Source organism: Physcomitrium patens, chromosome 23, assembly GCF_059467195.1.
Source record: "Physcomitrium patens ecotype Gransden chromosome 23, ASM5946719v1, whole genome shotgun sequence".
Taxonomy (NCBI): domain Eukaryota; kingdom Viridiplantae; phylum Streptophyta; class Bryopsida; order Funariales; family Funariaceae; genus Physcomitrium; species Physcomitrium patens.
The window spans coordinates 1,774,758-1,795,614 of NC_143432.1; the positions used below are offsets into that span (position 1 = coordinate 1,774,758).

The window sequence follows — 20,857 nt, forward strand, 5'->3', positions numbered from 1 at the left end:
CAAAAATAAAATATTTTTTTAGGTATAAATTCTTTTAATATTTGATTTATAGCATTTTGTATATGAGCCACTGAGTTGGTTGCACCTTGAGATAAGATATACATCTTCATTAAATCCAATAGAATCTTCATAATAGTTAAATTTCTATTCTCTTCAACTAATTGAAATTGGTCATATCTAAAATACAAGTCTTCAATAGAATAGATGTTATGACCTATAAATTATTCAATCACTTTATTTATTATAAGACTTACTTCTATGTTTCAAATAGTTACTTTGTTTACATGTTTCATAACTTGAATAAACCTTAATGCCCTTGATTTCTAAAGTACTATGAACCATCTATTAGAATAGGGAGAAATGGAAGGTTCCAAAATATCCATCTTCACCTTCTCTTTTAATAATTCTATCAATTTTGGAAGCAAAAGTTGTATATCTATCTTAACATGATACTGATTTTAGATCCATATTCAACTAAGGCCAAAATTAAATTTTTAGAATCTTTCAATCTTACATATGTCTTTGTAGTAGCTCTAACCCAACAAGGAATTGAAAAGCTATTACTTCTTCTTCCATTATTATCACATTTAGAATAAGTATTTATATATGCTTCATATATATTCTATTTTATCTCTGTTTTTATGATTTAATATGGCTAATGAAAGAAAGAGAGAAAAAATATTATATTATAGAAGATCTTATTTTAAAATATTATAGAAAATTATCTTAGAAATATAGATAATAGTCAAAAAGATAGTATTAAAAGGATGCTAATACTCTTTTTTTATAAAATAGGCTTCTATTTACATTGTAGTGCCTTAAATAATCAAAAAAAAAGTAGATTAGAAAATTAAATAATATAAGCATGTATAGGAGGTAGTTAAGAGTAGATTTTAGTAAAATTTATCTCAAGTAGCAAAGAATTAATACCTAGAGAGGACCAATTGTTTACTTGGATCAAAATCAAATCCTAAGGCTTAAAACCACGTACCTATGATGACTCCGATGTTCTTTGATAGATCAAAAAAAAAAAAATTGAGAGCAAATTTAAAAAGAGATTTTTAAGAATTTTTTTTTATATATTATTCAAGTTAATATTTAATTTTGGGAGAATTTTTAAAATTAGTGATGTTCTTGGTTGGTTTATATTTTGAGAAATAAAATTATATTTACATATTTGAGGGTTTCTTGAGTTCTATGATATATATACAAGTAAATTTTGGATAAAGTATTGGTGTGCTAGTTGTCAATGTGTATGCAAATTTTGATATCAATTCAATAGTTAGATCAAAGTATATGAAAGTTTTTGTCGATTGAGGTCTCAAAAATTGGAGTTTGAAGGTCAGTGATTATTTTTAAGATCTTTAGTAATTTGTTAATTGGATTGAAGTGAATTCTTTTTATAGAAACTAGACTTAATTTTCAACTATTTAAGTAAACTTTGGAAGAAATTTAATAGTTCAAAAAGAAGATATTGGCACTAGAAGTTCAATATTGAGATTGAAGTAAGAGACTAGTCAATATCCGAATAGAGTTTAGGATTTTTCATCCATTTAATAAGTGCAATTGTCTTCAAATCTTTTGTACTTATTTTTTATGAAGTGATTTAAAGGTATGTAAATTTTTAAGAAAGATCAATAATTTAATCAATAGATATTGGGATTCTAATCTACCTTAGAATTGATTTGAATTGGTTAGCTTTTTATTAGGATTTGGTTTAAGATTTAAGATTTGTCTAGAATTTGATTTAGGGTTTGATTTAGGATTTAGGATTTTTCTAGAATTTTAATTAAGATTTTTCTAGAGTTTTATTTAGGATTAGATTTAGGATTCTCTATTTGTCTAGAATTTGATTTCGGATTTAAGATTTGTCTAGAGTTTGATTTAAGGTTTAGATTTTGTCTAGGATTTGATTTAAGATTTAGTTAGGATTTGACTTAGGATTTAATTAATATCAATTAAGATTTCAATTGGAATTAAAGTAGGATTGATTAGGATTTATTTAAGATTTATATAAGGTTTTTTTTAATATTTCTTTAGAATTTCTTGTGGATTTTTTAAAAATTTCTTTATAAGTTATTTAGGATTTCTCCATATTTTTTTTGTAATTTCTTTAAGATTTCTTTTGGATTTGATTAAAGCTTAATTACCATTATTAAAGTTTAATTAGAATTAATTTAGGATTCTATTAGAGTTAGGATTTTATTATTGTAATTTCTTTTATATCTTCTATAGATAGGTGCCTAGTGGATTCTCAAGCAATATTTCATATAATATAATATATTTGATAAATCCGACATGAAGAGCTTGAAATGCAAGGTATTTGGAATTTTTCTTGGATTATTTGAATTATGAAGAAGGAAGGCAAGAAAATTGAAGGAAGAGCTATGGATGGTGCTTCAATTAGAGCTACAAGTACATGTACTAGTAGAGGACAACGTATGTATTTTGATTTCAACTTTGCAAGAATATTTAATACTTTTGTCTTGTTTATGCAACAAAAATAAGTTAAAGAGTATAAAGAAGATATGATAAAGAAAGCATTATAGGGGATTATGAATAAGATTGATCAATTTGAAAGAAATGACATTATTAAGTATTAAAGATGCTATAAAAAAGAAATGGAATTGAAGCATGTTCCAAAAAAAAAGATAATTCAATTATTTGAATTGGCTAATGCATTGAAGATAAAAAAATCATGTAAGGTCTATTATAGGATATTTTGGAGGTTTATGGGAGAAATTATGTCAAGCGATAAAAGATGAATTCTTCTTGGAGTATAGTAATTGGATTACAAAGAGATTATTTTTTAAATAGATTGAAAGGCCTAAGTAGCATCTTCTAGCAACAAAATCATTAAAGAAGTTTGAAAATTAATATTCTCATTTATCGTAGAAAGAAAAGAAATTACTAGATTTAGGTAAAGTGGAGCTTTTTTTTCAAGCGGCTCATAAAGAGTTGCAAGAGAAGTTGAAAATATTACTTAATGATAAAAAAAAAATATGAAGGATTGATAAAAAATTGAAAAGAAGTAGATTTTGAAATGTAAGCATTGGTTCTAACCTTAATATTAAATTGGTAATAAAAATCATAAGATTTGATCTTCTATCTTCACTTATAAAAACATTTAATATCTTAAGGCTCTCTTAATGGAAGCACCAATATGTTGGAATAGAAAATTGCCTCAAGAAAATACAAGGCTTCTAATTTTTACTAATTACTCTATCAAGTCTTAAGATAAAAAAATAATAATTTTATATATAAAATTATCTCTATAGGAATAATTACATCAATATATAAGCCCTAAATACCAAAGAATATTTAAAATGTGATAAAAATATTTGAAATCCTTATATACCTTCAAGGTGAATTTTTTTCAAATTTCAACAGTTTATATCTCACGATTGGATCATCCAAACAAACTAAAATTTTATATAAATCATTAATGTACTTTAAAAAACTACCAACACAAATTTCAATTACAAATTTTTAACGGATCTTCAAATATTGCTAAAATCCTAATAGTAGCTTCAAACCCTTGCTTACATATATCTACATATAATTTTCTTCATATCTCACAAAATAAGTACTTAAATACCATTAAAATTTGACATATAATTTTTTAACCTAATAACTCACATCTTAAAAAATTTTGAATAAAAAATTCATCCAAAAAATCAAGATATGGCTCCAATTATTACAATTAATAAAACAGCTTATTTATTGCCTTTGAATTATATGTACTATCTTCAATATCCTATAACCCTTCATATAAACTCTAAATATAGTAATTCTTATATAAAAGATGTAAGTCTTAAAATAACTCTTACAATTGTACTTCTTTATTTTCAAGAGTTTTAGAATAACTTCTTATTTCTTTAAAAGAGCAACAATATATCTTAAAAGATACATTAATTTTAAACTACTGTAATTTCTTCATCCTAACTCCAAACCCTCTAGATGTTTTACACAAATTGTAGTTCTAATCTTAAACCTTACAACCATTTCTTTTGATTCTCAAATGCTCCTTTTGAAGTTTCCAAAATCCTTGTTATGGTCACAAATAGCTTGCTAAAAGCCTATTGGGCATAGCCTTCAATCAATAGGAATGAAGACCTTCATCCTTTGCCTTCATCTATCTATACTTTGCTTTCATTTCTCTAAATAAGCTTCTTAATAGTTTGGATATGTATCTTTGAACTCTTCTCTTTTTTTAAATTTTATACTAAATATCTAAATCTTATATAATTTAAATATTATTTTTAAAATAAATAAATTTCAAAATAAATTTTCTTACATCAACTTTTTTTAAATTAACCTAAAAATTATTTTAATATACATCAAGACTTATAAACATGTTATATGTTTTAATTAATTTTTATATACTATAAATAATTATAGTACAACATTGCATTATTATAAGAAAATTCTACCAATGGCAAAATAATTGTCTAATTATCTTGTTTATAACTGATGATATACTTTAAATAATACTTCCAAATTTGATTTATAAGCTCTATTTATCTATCAATTTGAAGATAAAAGGCCAAAGATAGTTTAACGTCCACTTTTAGAATTTTAAAAAGGATTTTTTAAAATCTTAATATAAATTGGATTCTCCTATGCAATATAATATCTTTAAGAAAACCATGATAGCAATAGATGTTATCAAAGATAAATTCAAATATTATTTTATCTATGATAAATTTTATACATAGCACAAAGTATGCCATCTTGGTAAAATGATCTACTATCACAAATATATAATCATACAAGCTTAAGATTAAAAGAATTATGATAAAATCCATAGAAATAAAAGACCATGGTTGTTTTGGAATAGATAATGAATGAAGAAGTCTATAAGATTAGTGACAAGGGATTTTTTAATTTAAAAAAATGTCACATGATTGTATATAGTATTTAATTATCTTCTATATTTTAAACCACTAAAGATCTCTAGATATGAATACAAAGTCTTTTGTATTCAAAAAATTTAGTTATTAAAAAGTTGTGGTGAGCTTGAAGAACATATAACCATATTTCATATTTTGGAATATATAATTTTTCTTCAAAATAGAGTAGATTATTTTTAAATACAAACTTAGAAATATCACAAGACTTAGAAGAATGATTTTTAATATCATAAATAAGAAGAATAAAAGACATACTTGATTGAAATTCCTTAAAAAGATTGAGTAAATAACTAATGTTGATTTTATTGCTTAAAAATAAAAATATTTTGGTTTCAAGAGAATCATTTTTTGTTGATTAAAAGCTATATTTTTATTCTTTTGGTATTAGATAAGAATATTTAATAATGACATCTAATAAATCTTATTATTTTCTTGGTTGATAAGTGATCTTAAAATCAAATCTTAAAAATTAATAAGTATAATAGATTTAAAATATTAAATATCATTAGATCTTCTTTTAATTCAATCATTTATATTTTATCATGATAGATAAATATGATCTAAAAATGGATTAGATTTCTTATAGTCTTGCCTTTTCTAAAAGTATAATTAAGGTTATAGTTGATCAAGTAGAAAGTTATAAGTCTACTGTAACTAAACCTATATTTATAGATGCAAGAATTTTCTTGTATGTTGCAAAAAAAATGATTATCTTGTGTCATTTATGCTACATTTAATTTTAAGTAGCATTTCATATTAATATCAAGTTTTTAAAGATATATTTGAGAAAAAAAATGTAGATATTCTACCAAAACATTGTCTCTATGATTGCTCAATTGATCTTCAAGAAAGATCTTATCTGTAGTTTGGACTAATTTATAATTTATCACAAAATGAGTTACCTGAATTCAAGGAATATATTAAAGAAAATTTGGCCAAGAACTTCATATGCCATTCCAAATCTCCAAAAAGAGCTCTAATCTTATTTGTGAAGAAGAAAGATGAATTATTGCGGATGTATGTTGATTATTGAGGACTTAATAGAATCACCACTAAGAATAGGTACCCGCTAGCTTTGATATTTAGACTTCTTTTTTAATTGAATTAAACTAAGATCTATATAAAATAGATCTACAAGGAGCATACAATCTAATATATATTAAAGAAAAAGATGAATGAAAGACTACATTTCAAATATGATATAGATATTTTGAATACAATGTCATGCCTTTTGGACTTACAAATGCATCAACTACTTTCCAACATCTAATGAATGATATTTTTTAAGATTTTTTAGACTACTTTTTTGTCTATTCCTAAATAATATCTTAATCTATTGTAAGAATATAAAAGAACTTAAACTTTATGTTTGTTGTGTATTACAAAAAATAAGAGATGCAAGATTCTATGTCAAGATAAAAAAGTGTATATTCCACACTACTCAATTTAATTTTTTAGGATACATTATTTCAAATGATAGACTTATAATGGATCCTAAGAAAGTCCAAACTATTATGGATTAGAAGATTTCAAAAGCGATAAGAGATATTCAATAATTTTTGAGATTTTTTAATTACTATCAGATCTTCATCAAGAATTTTTTTTCAAAAGTAGCTATATTTATACATTTGACTTGTAAAAAAAAACTTCAATGGAATAAAGAAGTGAAAGTAGCAGTTGAAGCTTTAAAGATAATCTTTATTTTTGCACTAATCTTGTATTGCATTAACTTTTCTAAGCCATTTTTTATAGAAACAAATGCATCAAACTTTACTTTGAATGTCATAGTATCACAAATGGAAAAAAATTATAAACTTCATCTAATAACTTTTCATTCAAGAAAATTTTCAGTGGCCAAGATCAACTACAAGATTCACAATAAAGAAATTCTTCCAATTATAGATTTGTTTGAAGAATAGTGCCATTAAATAAGAAATACTATTAATCTAATCATTATTTATATCAACTATAAGAATCTTGAATATTTTATGTTAACAATGTTTAGAATCATTGCCAAGCTTATTGGAGTACGTCTTTGTTAAGATTTGATTTTAAGATCATTTATTAACTTCAAAAATAACAAGGTTTGTCAAACGTCATTTCTAGATGTTGTTATCTTATTATAAAAGAAAGAAAAACTTCTTTTAATCAAAAAAGAATAATTTTCTTAAAGCTAGAGCATTTTATACTTTGAACAATAAAATCAACATTGACTATTGATTCAACTCTTATCAAACAAATTCAATCAAGTATGTCTTTTAATCTTCTTATTTACAATATTAAGAAACTTTCATCTAAATCTCATGATGCTTTCAAATTTAAATTCAAAAATAACCTATTTCATTTTAAAAGATGCTTAAATATTCTAAAACGAGAAGCATGTTGTCGGGGTAGAGAGAATTTGCCTCAAGAAAGCACTAGACTCCTAGCTACCACTAATTGATCAATCAAGTCTTGAGATAAGAAAGACCAAGTTTATATATATATATATATATATATATATATATATAACACTTTTAGGAACAATTACACCAAATATATAAGTCTTAAGTTTCCAAAAACACCCAAAATATGATAAAATCTCTAATTCCTTATATATCCTTATAGGATATTATTTCCAAACTTTAAAAACTCATATCTTCCAATTGGACTGTCCAAACACACTCAAATTTTACATGAAGTACTGATGTACTTTTAAAAACTATCACAACAAATTACAACTACAAATTTATGGCAGATTTTAAGATATCACCAAAATCTTAATAATAGCTTTAAACCCTAGTTTTTATACACCCACGTGCAATTTTCTTCATATCTCACAAACTAAAAACTTAAATATCACAAAATTTATATGTACACCTTTTTAATACAATAATCTATCTTGTTCAAAAGGTTTGAATCAAAAATTCATCTAAAAACTCAAAATATGGCTCCAACCATTACTATGAACAAAATCACTTACTTATTGCATTTGATTTGGATGTATTGACTTCAATCCTTTACAACTTCTTCATCCAAGCTCTATATTCATCAAAAAATATATTAAAAATATGGTTGAAGAGGTGCTCTCTCCAACTCTAATTATCGATCCTTTGTTGCTCCTTGTACACGTATGTTATGCCTCAAAGAGTGATAGTAGGTATGAAATTGACACCTTAACTTTGAGTGCTAATAACTCCTTCATAAAAACTCCAAATCATACAAAATTTTCACCCAATCCATATCCAAAAACCTAAAATTGATGATTCTAGCCTCCAGAGCTTGAATGACTTCAAAAAAGATACCCTAATTCCTAATAAGGCCTCAGGCAGCCTCCTTGAAGCCCATTGAGCATGGCCTTCGACCAAAAAAAATGAAGCTCCCCATTCTTTGTCTTTATCTAACCATGCCTTACTTTCATCCCTCCCAATAAGCCTCCTATTAGTTAGAATTTTTTTCTTTAGACTCTAATCTCCTCTCAAGGCTTCATATTAAATATTTAAGTCCTATAATTTTTTTAAATGCTATAATCAAAATAGATAAAATTCAAAATAAAGTTTATTATATCCACTCTCTTTAAATTAATCTATTAATCTTTCTAACATAAATCAAGACTTATAAACATATTATATATTCTAATTAATTTTTACATACTATAAGCATTTATAATACAACAACGTTTATATATTCTTCAAGCATGTCATGACTTTTCAACAGTCAAATATTATAGATATAACAAGAGTTTAGAACTTATACTTAGAGGTTTTTAGTGGCTACAAATGTGGAAGCCAGTGAAAGACTTTTTCTAGTCATGTGATATTTGTTCAAGGTCAAAAACTCCTTATTATCGATCCTATAGACTTTTTTAACCATTATACATTTCAAAACAATTATAGTCTTCTGTTTATATGGATTTTATCGTGTATCTTTTAACTTCAAGTTCTTATGACTCTATATTCATGACAATAAATTATTACATTAAGATGGCTTATTTTGTACCATGTACAAAAGCTATCACAAGTGAAGAAATAGCCAAATTTTTCCTTAATAACATCTATCATTATCATGAATTATCTAAAGATATTATATCAGATATGAAAACTCAATTTGTATCAAGATTTTAAAGAATATTTTTTAAGCTTCTAAAAATAAAAATAAGACTATTTTTAACTTTTTAATTTTAAATAAATCAACAAATAAAGTATATAAATTAAGTTTTAGAGCAGTATTTGAGATGTACCATCAACTACCAATAAGATGATTGGACAACTTTTTTGCCATTGACAAAGTTTGTTTATAATAATATAATACATTCTTCTACATAATAAATACCTTTCTTTGCTAATTATGATTATTATGTATAATTTGATACCTTTGACTTTTCAAAAGTTAATAATCTTGCAGCATAAGATTTGACAAATCATTTAATTGAGCTATATACAACAATAAAGGTGTAACTAAAAGAGGCTCAAAAACAACAAAAAAATAATGTTAATACTTATCATAAGGAAGAACATCATTTCCACATTAGTGATAAAATGTGATTACTTTGTTGTAATATTAAAATTATTCATCCTTGTAATAAGTTGGATTATTGTAGACTTGGACTATTTTCTATATGTGAATAAATCAATCCATTTACTTATTGATTACATCTACTAGAGTCTATGAAAATCCATCCCATATTTCATGTGTCTTTTAGAGCCATACAAACTAGTGAATATTCTGAAAGGAAGACAAATACCACTACCTCCTATAAAAATAGATAATAAGCAAGAATTTGAGATGGAAGAAGTCTTAGACTCAAGGCAATGTCAACATATGTTGGAATATCTTATTCATTGGCATGGATACAATATTATTGAATGCACATAGGAGCCATCAAAAAATCTTACAAATACAATACAAAAGATCAAAGCTTTTCATCAATAACATCTATCATAATTAAGATAAAAGATATTAAATCTTTGTTGTAAATGAAACACAATTCAAAAAAGATTACATTCTACCTTCTATCTTTGTTTGTAATTTTTGTATAATTATAACATTAAGAAGATGAAAAACTAAAAACTAGTGGATTCAACTCAAGGGCCATCATTTGCTCACTTATTGGATGAGACATTGTGATTGTCACAACCTTCAAAATGGCATAATAGGAATGAAGACCTTCAACAATGATATGTTCTTCCTCAAATAGATGGTGAGATACAATGCATTTGATATGAGGTATAAGTATGTAAAAATATATTAATTTCATAATATCTTTTAGAAAAGCTTTTTAAAAGCTTTTAAGATGTTGTTTTGACTCTATATGTATTTGTGGTTGATTGGTAGGTTAAAAACTTGATCAACAAGCTAATCACATGCCACATGTAATAGTATTTTAATGCTCTTTGTAGATCTATTTTTATGTAGATCTTTGTTTGATTTAATTGATCAAAAAGTCTTGAAATCAAAGATAGGAGATATCTATCTTTGATGGTGATCTTATTGAGTCTTCAAAAGTCTATACACATCTGTAAAGATCCATTTTTTTCTTCACAAATAAAATAGAAGCTCTTGCTAGAGATTTTGAATGGCATATGAAGTTTTTAACTAAGTTCTCAGCAATGTAATCATTCAGTGCAAGCAACTCATTTTACAATAAGTTATAGATCAATCCAAATGGTGGTTGAACTCTTTCTTGCAAATCAATTAAATAATCATAAGGTTGATGCTTTGGAAGAATATTTGCATTCTTTTTTTCAAAAACGTCATAAAAATCTTGATACTTACTAGGAATACCACTTAACATCTTTTACAATCAAAACTGGATATGGCATATATAACAAAAGATGACTTCTTTTATAACATGCACAAAAGCTCTTGCACCTATTAATAAGGATTTAGATGTACTAGACTTATGTATTTTTACTTAACTAAGAAGACTTTAGATTATATTATTAAAAAAATTAACATTATAAGAAATCCAATCTATATGAGGATTATATTTTTCTTACCATGATAATTGTGAGCTAAAATAAACCTCTACTAGTTGGAAGTTCATTCTAGTTCACAATGAACAAATTAACTTGTGAATCTTGGTTGTTATAGCCATTAATTAAATTCTAATAAAATCACTCTTTATTCTTCTTTAATAATCCAAGTAGTCAAATCAAAACATTATAAATAGTTCACATTCACCATAATAAATCACTCAACAATTTAATGCCATAATTTTTTTTATTCTTTTAGTTAATCAAGTTTTATTTTATGCTCTATTTTTTTATTTTTATTTTTTGTTATTATTATTATTATTATTATTATTGTATTATTTAATTGTAATCAATATTCATCCATATAAAAAAACCTCTATAAATGAGAATTCATCCTTGATTAATAACTCATCCATATATTTCATCCATATTTAAAAATCCCTCTTTGATTGAAATTCCATTCAATAAAGTTCATCCAAACCCCAACCCATCAAACCTTAATTGATTCTTCCTTGACCTAGGCTCTTCTATGAATATTAAATGACCTTGCAAGATTTTATTGACCTTGTACATTGAAGAAGAGTCCGTTCTTATTTTCCACAGGTACTCTTCTCTCTCAACACGATCTTACAAATTCCTTCTTGCTCTGCTCCCGATGAGAATTCACAGCGTTGAATGGGAGTGCGATTCCAACGCCCCTCCTCCACCTCACACGACCCTGCTCTTCAGCTACAGTTCCTGTAGCGGATTTCTACCGATTTAAGCACGAACAGCCTACGAAGAACAAATCAATTTTCTTGAATGCTCGTCCAATCACAATTTTATTTTCTCAAGCTGATTCGTATCTCTAGTGAGGAGGTGCCTAACTCTGCAATTTCGATGACGGCTTTGTGGTAGTATTTGTTGTTGAATCAAACAAGCTCGAAGTTTTACATGGAAAAAACCATCTGAGTTCTGAGCGCCAAATTTCATGAACAAGAACGCTCCATTATCCCTCTGCAACGCTGCCAAGGGAACACCCAGATCCGCCTAATACGGAGTCCTTCCGCAGCAACAACGTTACTAAACAAGAAGACTGATTCCACAGTCACCACACCTCTACTTCGTAAGTACCAACTTCGACAGCAATAAGAAGACCACAGCAAAGAGAACCAAAACCAAGAAACCAAGAATGATGTCGAGCCTAAGGAAAATACCACAACACCAGTGGTCAACCGCCACCTTCGAAACCAGCACCTCGCACGAGGAATGGAACAAAAAACCAATGAAAGAAAAGGGCAAAAATTGGCTTGCGGTGAATTACAGGGCGGAGTAGTCAAAATATATCAACAATGAAACAACGGAGGACTTTCGCAATCCAAAATTACAAGGCTCGAAGCCCTCCTCGTCAATAACAAATGTTGTTTCTACTGTAAGGTTAACCTACTATGCGCCCTGAGCTAATTCACACTAACCACAGAAAAAGAAGAATGCCGCCCTGCAGCACCGCAATGGAATGAAGAACACGCCGCAGCCACGCACTGCACCGCAAGAGTCCACCAACTTGAACCTTGAGGATGAAAACCTGCCAACGAAAGGGATAATGATAGGAAAAATGGATCACGCCACTTGTAGAACCACCGGAGCAAGTGCGAGATCGTAAGCCTGCGACACCACCGCAGCAACACAACTATACACACGTCGGAGACGCTGTTCCAAATTCAACAATACCAAGGAAGCACAACTGCTGCAATGCAAGGGATTTTGTAGCACCCTACGACCCTGACCAAGGGTAGAAATAAAAGGAACCAGCGCACTTTGAACAGAACCTGTCGCACAGCAGTCAACCGACACCTCAACCACAACAACCCCACAGCAGCACACGTACGTCGCAGGAACAAAGAAATCCAAGAATTTTAAAAAATACGTCTCGATACGAGCCGGCCTCCGTACCACAACAAAGAAAAAATATTAATGAAAGAAGGAATTCCAGGCAGCTGGACTCCTATTCACGAAGAGGCTGCAGCAGTTCACGGGCAGCCTCTCGTCTTCTTGATGGCTTTTATATTCCTTTTTCCGTCTTTCTTTTTTACTTTTTTACTTTTTCTTCTTTCTCCTTTTTCTCTTCTTCCTTCTTCTCTTCTTTTTTCTATTTTTTTATCTTTTTATTTTATTTTATTTTTATTTTTTCCATTATATATATATATATATATATATTTTAAGAACTATAAAAAATAAAATTTTCTCTTCCCTTTTGACTAAGAATAAATCTATTAAGATATTGAAAAGGATGCAATTTTATATAGAGCTTGACTTATTGCAAAAATCTTTAAAATTTTGATCTTGTTCCATCAAACTTCTTAGGCATACTAATCCTTGTCCTTCTCATACTTGCAAAAGCAAGACTCCTTGGATTTAGTTGTGAAGTCCATCTACTTGCTTCATTAACTGCACAACATCTTAACATAGACTCTAGACTTCTTTCATAGGCATAGAATTAGTGTTTTTCCAGTTGGTGCTAGTGATGCATGAAATTTCCACCTTAAGAGTGTTGACAAGCTTGTAAAGATTTTCTATAGTTGTAAGTTTATTCTCACTTCTGTCAAGTATAGCATTCTTGATTTTTTTTTTCTATTTCAAATAATTTAACAAATCTACAAGTCAAATTAAAAGAAGGTAATCTTCAACCTCTAATGTCATATGAGAATTTTCACAAAGAAGAATAATATTCTTTCTTTAAAGAAAAAATCACTATTAAAAAATTAAACTATTTGTTTAAAGACAAATAGTCTACAACCTTCAAAATACAACAATAGAAGTGAGGTAATCCACTCACTTCCAAAACAAGATAAGAACAATGAATTAGCATTCTTCTCAAACTATTGGCATGAATCTTAAAGACTTGAAAGATGAAAACACTCTTATATCACTCAAAAAGACTAAAAAATCACTCAAAGATGTTAATATATTGAATTAGGATGGCTATTGTATAAGAAGAAAGACTAGAATGGCATTGACAAGAATAAAAAAAGACTTCATTCTTATCTCCATATATACTATATAACTAATAAGTACGTGGCGATATTCTATTGGACCTGCAAATCATGTTAACTTTATAAGATAGATAACTTAACGTGCAAAGCAAGTTTTCTATATGTCCACTACATACATAGCTTATTTCACAAGCTATGAGCACATGTGGCACAAGATTAACTTATTGACCAAGTTTCTAACCTATAAATAAACTACAAATACAAGTAAAACAAAACACTATTTATAAAGCTTTTAAGAAGTTTTTTTAGAAGATATTATGAATAAATCTACTTTTTACAACCACTATATATGCAGAGATTCTAAGATCATGGGAAGTAATGGCATGATGTTTTAATTCTATGGCTATAAGGATGCAAACTTTTGCCTTAGTTTGTGTCAAGGACAAAGACTCGATGAGGGAAAATATACACAAAAAAGCTATCTCGATATAATAAGTCAAAATATAAAGAAGTAGGTATATTAAAAGGAAACTGGAATGGCTATTGCCACAAGACAAGAAACTAAAGACTCTTGAACCTGGACTAGAAGCAAGAAAGGAGTTGACAAGAGTGAAGAAGCCTTCACTCTTGTCTCTATATATACTATCTAACTAGGGGCTATGTGGCGACGTTCTATAGGACCTCCAATATGTGTTGACTTTGTACGACACATGCCTTGACTTACAAGGCAAGTTTTTCTACGTGTGGGCCACATAGTTAGCTTGATCTTCAAGCTAACAACATGTGTGGCACATGGCCAACTTGTTGACCACGTTTCTAATCCAAAAAGTTAATTAAAGACACCTATGAAGTCAAAGCAGCATCTAGGAAGTTTTTAGGAAGCTTCTATATTAAATATTATAGAATTAACTTACTTTAATCTACTTCTATATGTAATTATTAGCTTACATGATTATGGCCGTGACATTACCCTCCCTTCTAGAGACGAATTCCACGAGGAGCGGTCATCATATGTTGAGGAAATCTATGATGCGACGAATTGTATTCGCCAAATACTTTGATCTTTGTTCTCTTCGAAGATGATTGATAGGGCCTCTCAACCATCGGTAGTGTCCCATATCAGGGCGGGAAGACCACCCAATTATTTGATCATTGTTGAGGCCTTCGTAACTTCCTTCGAATAGAATATTTGGAACACCATCAGGATTTGTTCCTACCTCTAGCAAAATCACCAAACATCGGGAGTCCCTTCCCAAATCGTGATACCAAACGCGTTGTATCTCACCATCTATTCGAGGAAGAACATGTCATTCTTGAAGATCTTCATCTCGATTGCATCGTCTTGAAGGTTGTGACAATCGTAATGTCTCGTCCGACAGGTCAGCAAACGAAGGTTCTTGAGTTGAATCCACTGGTTGTTGGCTCTCCATCTAATTAGCGTCACAAATGCAAAGAAGTTACAAACAAAGATAGGAAATTGAATGTTATCTTGCCTCAATCTTGTCTCTTTTATAAGAGAGATTTTCATCTTGGTTTTGATGGATGTCGTTGATAAAAAAACTTTGACTTTAGCTGATGCATTTGCTAGATTCCTGGATGGCTCTCATGTGCGTTCACTAATATCATATCCGCGCCAATGAACAAGATATTCCAGCTTATTTTGGCGCCGCCTTGAGTCTAATATCTCTTCCACCTCAAATTCTTCATTATTATCTACTTCTATAGGAGGCGGTGGCATTTGTCTTCTTCCTTCTATATCCACTATCTTATATGGTTCAAGAAGAGACACGTGGAATACATGATGGATCTTCATTGACTCCGGTAGATGTAACTGATATGCAACTGGGTTGATCTGTTCAGAAACAGAAAAGGGGCCAAGCCTACGATAGTCCAATTTGTCATAAGGTCGAGTAGTCTTGATATTGCGACGAAGTAGCCATACCTTATCACCCACGTTGAGTTGTGGTTGCTCCTTACGATATAGATCTGCGTTTATCTTTTGTCGTTCTTGAGCTTCCTTCAATTGCGTCTTCATTATTGCATGTAACTCTGACAACCGATTTGTCATATCTTCTGCTGCAGGATTATCAACTTTTGAAAAATCAAAAGTATCAAGTCGTGGATGATAGCCATAATTGGCAAAGAAAGGTGTTTGTTGCGTGGAAGAATGTACCGTATTATTATAAGCAAACTCTGCCAATGGCAGAAGGGTTGTCTAATTATCTTGTTGGTAGTTGATAGTACACCTTAAATACTGCTCCAAGACTTGGTTTACACGCTCTGTTTGTCCATCAGTTTGAGGATGGAAAGCCGAAGATAGCTTTATGTCCACTTTTAAAATCTTAAAAAGGGTCCTCCAAAATCTTGACACAAATTGAGTTCCCCTATCCGATATGATATCTTTAGGTAATCCATGATAGCGATAGATATTATCAATGAAAAGCTTAGCTGTTTCTTCACCTGTGATAGATTTTGTACATGGCACAAAATATGCCATTTTGGTGAAACGATCTACTATTACAAATATAGAATCATAAGATCTTGAGCTTGGAAGATCTGTGATGAAATCCATAGAAAGAGAAGACCATGGTTGTTCTGGTATAGGTAATGGCTGAAGAAGTCCGTAAGGTCGATGACGAGGAATTTTTGATCTTGAACAAATATCACATGATTGTACAAAGTCTTTGACTGACTTCCACATTTGTGGCCACCAAAAATCTCTTGATATGAGTTCCAAAGTCTTATTATATCCAAAGTGCCCTGCTGCTGGAAAGTCATGAAGTGCTTGAAGAACACGTAAACGTGCTTCTCCTTCTGGAACATATAGGCATCCTTCAAAATATAATAGATTATTCTTGAACTCGAACTTAGAAGGATCAAGAGACTTCGAAGAATTATTCTCGATATCATAAACAAGAGGGTCTGAGGACATACTGGACTAGATTTGCTTGAGAAAAGTTGAATCAACAGTCAATGTTGATTTCATTGCTCGGAGATGAAATTGCTCCAGTTTCAAGAGGACCGTTCTTTGTTGCTCAAAAGCTGCATCTCCTTCTTTTGGTGCAAAATAAAAACGTCTAGATAGGGCATCGGACAAACCTTGTTGTTTTTCTGGTCGATAAGTGATAATGAACTCAAATCTTGACAAAGACATACTCCAATGAGCTTGACGACAATTCAATACGCGTGCTGACATGAAATACTCGAGGTTCTTGTGATCTGTATACACAGTGACTGGACTAGAAGCGCCTTCTAGATAATGACGCCATTCTTGAAAGGAATCCACAATCGCAAGAAGTTCTTTATCATGGATCTCATAATTGATCTCGACTGCTGAGAATTTTCTTGAATGAAAAGCTATCGGATGAAGTTTTTCATCTGATCCCATTTGTGATAAAACCGCACCGAAGGCAAAATCTGATGCGTCTGTTTCCATAAAAAATGCCTTGAAAAAGTCAACAAGATATAAGACTGGTGCAGAGACAAATGATGTCTTTAAGGCTTCAAATGCTGCTTCCGCTTCTTGATTCCATTGGAATTTATCTTTACTAGTCAAGCGTGTAAGTGGAGCTACAACTCGTGAGAAATCTTTGATGAAGATCCGATAGTAATTGACAAATCCCAAGAAACATTGGACATTTCTTACTGTCCTTGGAATCTTCCAATCCATGATTATTTGGACTTTCTTAGAATCCATCATGAGACCATCATTTGAAATGATGTATCCTAAAAAGTCAACTTGAGTAGTGTGAAATACACACTTTTCCATCTTGGCGTACAATCTTGCATCTCTAAGTTTTTATAATACTTAACGAACATGTATTTCATGTTTTTCGACGTTCTTAGAATAGATCAGGATATCATCTAGATAGCAGATGACAAAATTGTCTAAGAATTCATGAAATACATCATTCATGAGATGTTGAAAAGCAGCTGGTGCATTCGTGAGTCCAAAGGGCATGACATTATATTCGAAATGTCCATACCTGGTTCAAAACGCAGTCTTCCATTCATCTCCTTCTTTGATCCGTACTAGATTATATGCTCCTCTTAGATCTATTTTTGTATAGATCTTAGCTTGATTCAACTGGTCAAGGAGTCCTGATATCAAAGGTAATGGATACCTGTTCTTGATTGTGATCTTGTTGAGTCCTCGATAATCAACACACATTCGTAAAGATCCATCTTTTTTCTTTACAAATAGAATTGGAGCTCCTGCTGGAGATTTTGAATGGCGTATGAAATTCTTCGCTAAATTCTCGTCAATATATGTCTTGAGTTCAGCCATCTCATCTTGCGATAAACTGTAAATTGGTCCAAATGGTGGCTGAGTTCCTTCCTTGAGGTCGATTGAACAATCATATGGGCGATGCTCAGGAAGAATATCTACATGTTTTTTCTCAAAAACGTCTTGATACTCCTGATATTGACTTGGAATGCCACTTGAAGTCTTTACGTTTTCAGAGATAGGTGCAGCATAAATAGCAAAAGTTGATCCTTCTTTTGCTGCATATATAAATGCTTTTGCACCTATCAGTACGGGTTTTACTATACTAGACTTATAATTTTTTACTTGGTTGGTAGAACTATTAATAACGCTCTGAGAAAAGTCAAGTTTACGTGAATTCCAATTTATTCAAGGGTTATATTTTTTTAGCCAGGATAAACCTAAAATAATTGGATTGGACGGGGATTTAATTATGTTAAAAGCTATGTAGCTATCATGACCGTCTATTGTTACTTTTATAGGATGAGTTTCATGAGTGACATCTCCAGAAGACAAGGGACGACCATCTATGACTTCTACATGTACTGGTTTAGGTTTCTCTACAAAAGGTATTTTACGACTTTTAACAAATTGTTCATCTAAAAAACATGCTGAGGCTCCCGAATCTAATAAAGCAGAGGCTTTGTAATTCTTAGGTCCTAAATATAAGTCTATTATATAACAAGGAGAGGGTTCTGAGGAGAAGATAGGACCTTCATTAGGAATTGTACAAGGTTCCAGCTGCATGGTCCTTATTGTAGCTGGACGAATCCGTTTTCCGACATGTTATTTTCTTTGACCGTCGTACCCCTCATTTTATAGTTGCGTCGTTTCTTTGGACAATGTTGAGCACTGTGCTTAGGTTCTCCGCAATATAAACATAATCCTTCTTGACGACGACGAATCTTTTCTTGCTCAGTTAGGGATTTAAAACGTACCGCGTCAATTTGCATGTCTTCTACTTCCGAATGTACGTTTGGCAAAGATGTTGATGTTGCCATTGAGTAATAACATTGAGGTTCCCGTGAATGATTCTCGGATCAAAATTTGAAAAGTCGATTGTCACATTTTACCGTAAAATCGATTACTTGACTCAAAGTTTGAGGATCAGGTAAGTTGAGCATCAATTTCTTTACTTCGTATTACAATCCATAAAGAAATTGACTGATGAGTGTAGCATCATCTCACTTGATGTCAATTGCAAGTTGTCGAAATTGTGAAGCATACACTATTAGTGAGCGATTTCCTTGTCGCAGGATTCGGATCTTATTTGTTGCAACATGAGTTGCATCGTGTTCACCATACATAGATCGAAACTCCGCCAAAAAAGCTTCCAAATTGTCCAATATTGGATTTCGTTGTTCAAGAAAAGACGAAAACCATGATAATGCAGAACCAGAAAGTAGAGTGCCAATAAACCTGACTTATGATCCTGGAGTTGGATAGCTTTGCGGTTGAAGTTCAATTGCCAATTGTACTTGATTAATGAACCCTTGAAACTTAGATCTCGTACCATCAAATTTCTCGGGTAAGGCAATTCTTGGTTCTCTAGTGCTTACAGAGTGTTGTACAATTGGAGAAGGAACGTGATTTGTTGTAGATGTTGAAGCAGCTCCGATCATCTCTATATCTCCACTTTCTGCTATTCTTGTTCTTTCATGTGTTGGTGAATTGAGTTGATGCATCACAAGCATTAACTCCCTCATTTGCTCTTGCATTTGTGCCATTGCACTCTTCATTTCAACAAGCTCTGTCATAATGACACTAAGAAGAAAAATTTATTTGATACTGCTCAAGACAAAAGAAAAGAAAGACTTGATAACAAAGAAGATACTAAGAACAATATCAGTTTAGAAGTGGGTAATCCGCAAACTTCTAATACGCTTATGTCTTGTCAAGAGAAAGGAGTAATCCACTCTCACTCAAGAAAAACAAAGCTTTGATATTGTAAATGCACTCTTGTCAATCTGTCAAGGACAAAGACTCGATGAGGGAAAATATACACAAAAAGGCTATCTCGATATAATAAGTCAAAATATAAAGAAGTAGGTATATTAAAAGGAAACTGGAATGGCTATTGCCACAAGACAAGAAACTAAAGACTCTTGAACCTGGACTAGAAGCAAGAAAGGAGTTGACAAGAGTAAAGAAGCCTTCACTCTTGTCTCTATATATACTATCTAACTAGGGGCTACGTGGCGACGTTCTATAGGACCTCCAATATGTGTTGACTTTGTAGGACACATGCCTTGACTTACAAGGCAAGTTTTTCTACGTGTGGGCCACATAGTTAGCTTGATCTTCAAGCTAACAACATGTGTGGCACATGGCCAACTTGTTGACCACGTTTCTAATCCAAAAAGTCAATTAAAGACACCTATGAAGTCAAAGCAACGTCTAAGAAGTTTTTAGGAAGCTTCTATATTAAATATTATAGAATTAACTTACTTTTATCTACTTCTATATGTAATTATTAGCTTACATGATTATGGCCGTGACAGTTTGATAGTGACTTGCATATCAATGCCCACTTCATTAGCATGTGGTCTAAGGACCACTCCTAGAACTTCACATGAGGGTAATAGATAGGCTTTGTATATGGCCCACACTTCTTTACCATGGGTGTATAAAAAGAGTGGCCAAATATGATACCACCTTTGACTTGCTAGAGTTTACAAATAATAGAAGGACGTTTGAATTAGAGAGATCCTTGTGGAAGTCTCATTCCAATGAGACAATGATGATGTAAAA

The 20,857-nt window shown here is 30.7% G+C and overlaps 1 long non-coding RNA gene across 1 annotated transcript; it reads right to left on the reverse strand.

The window, feature by feature from the left end:
* Nucleotides 1-12,132: 12,132 nt before the first annotated feature.
* LOC149986477 (uncharacterized) lies at nt 12,133-12,865 on the reverse strand. Its single transcript, XR_016500406.1, has 2 exons — nt 12,676-12,865; nt 12,133-12,511 (listed from the first exon to the last, which is right to left on the reverse strand). It is a non-coding gene; the product is annotated as an uncharacterized LOC149986477 (long non-coding RNA).
* Nucleotides 12,866-20,857: the final 7,992 nt, after the last annotated feature.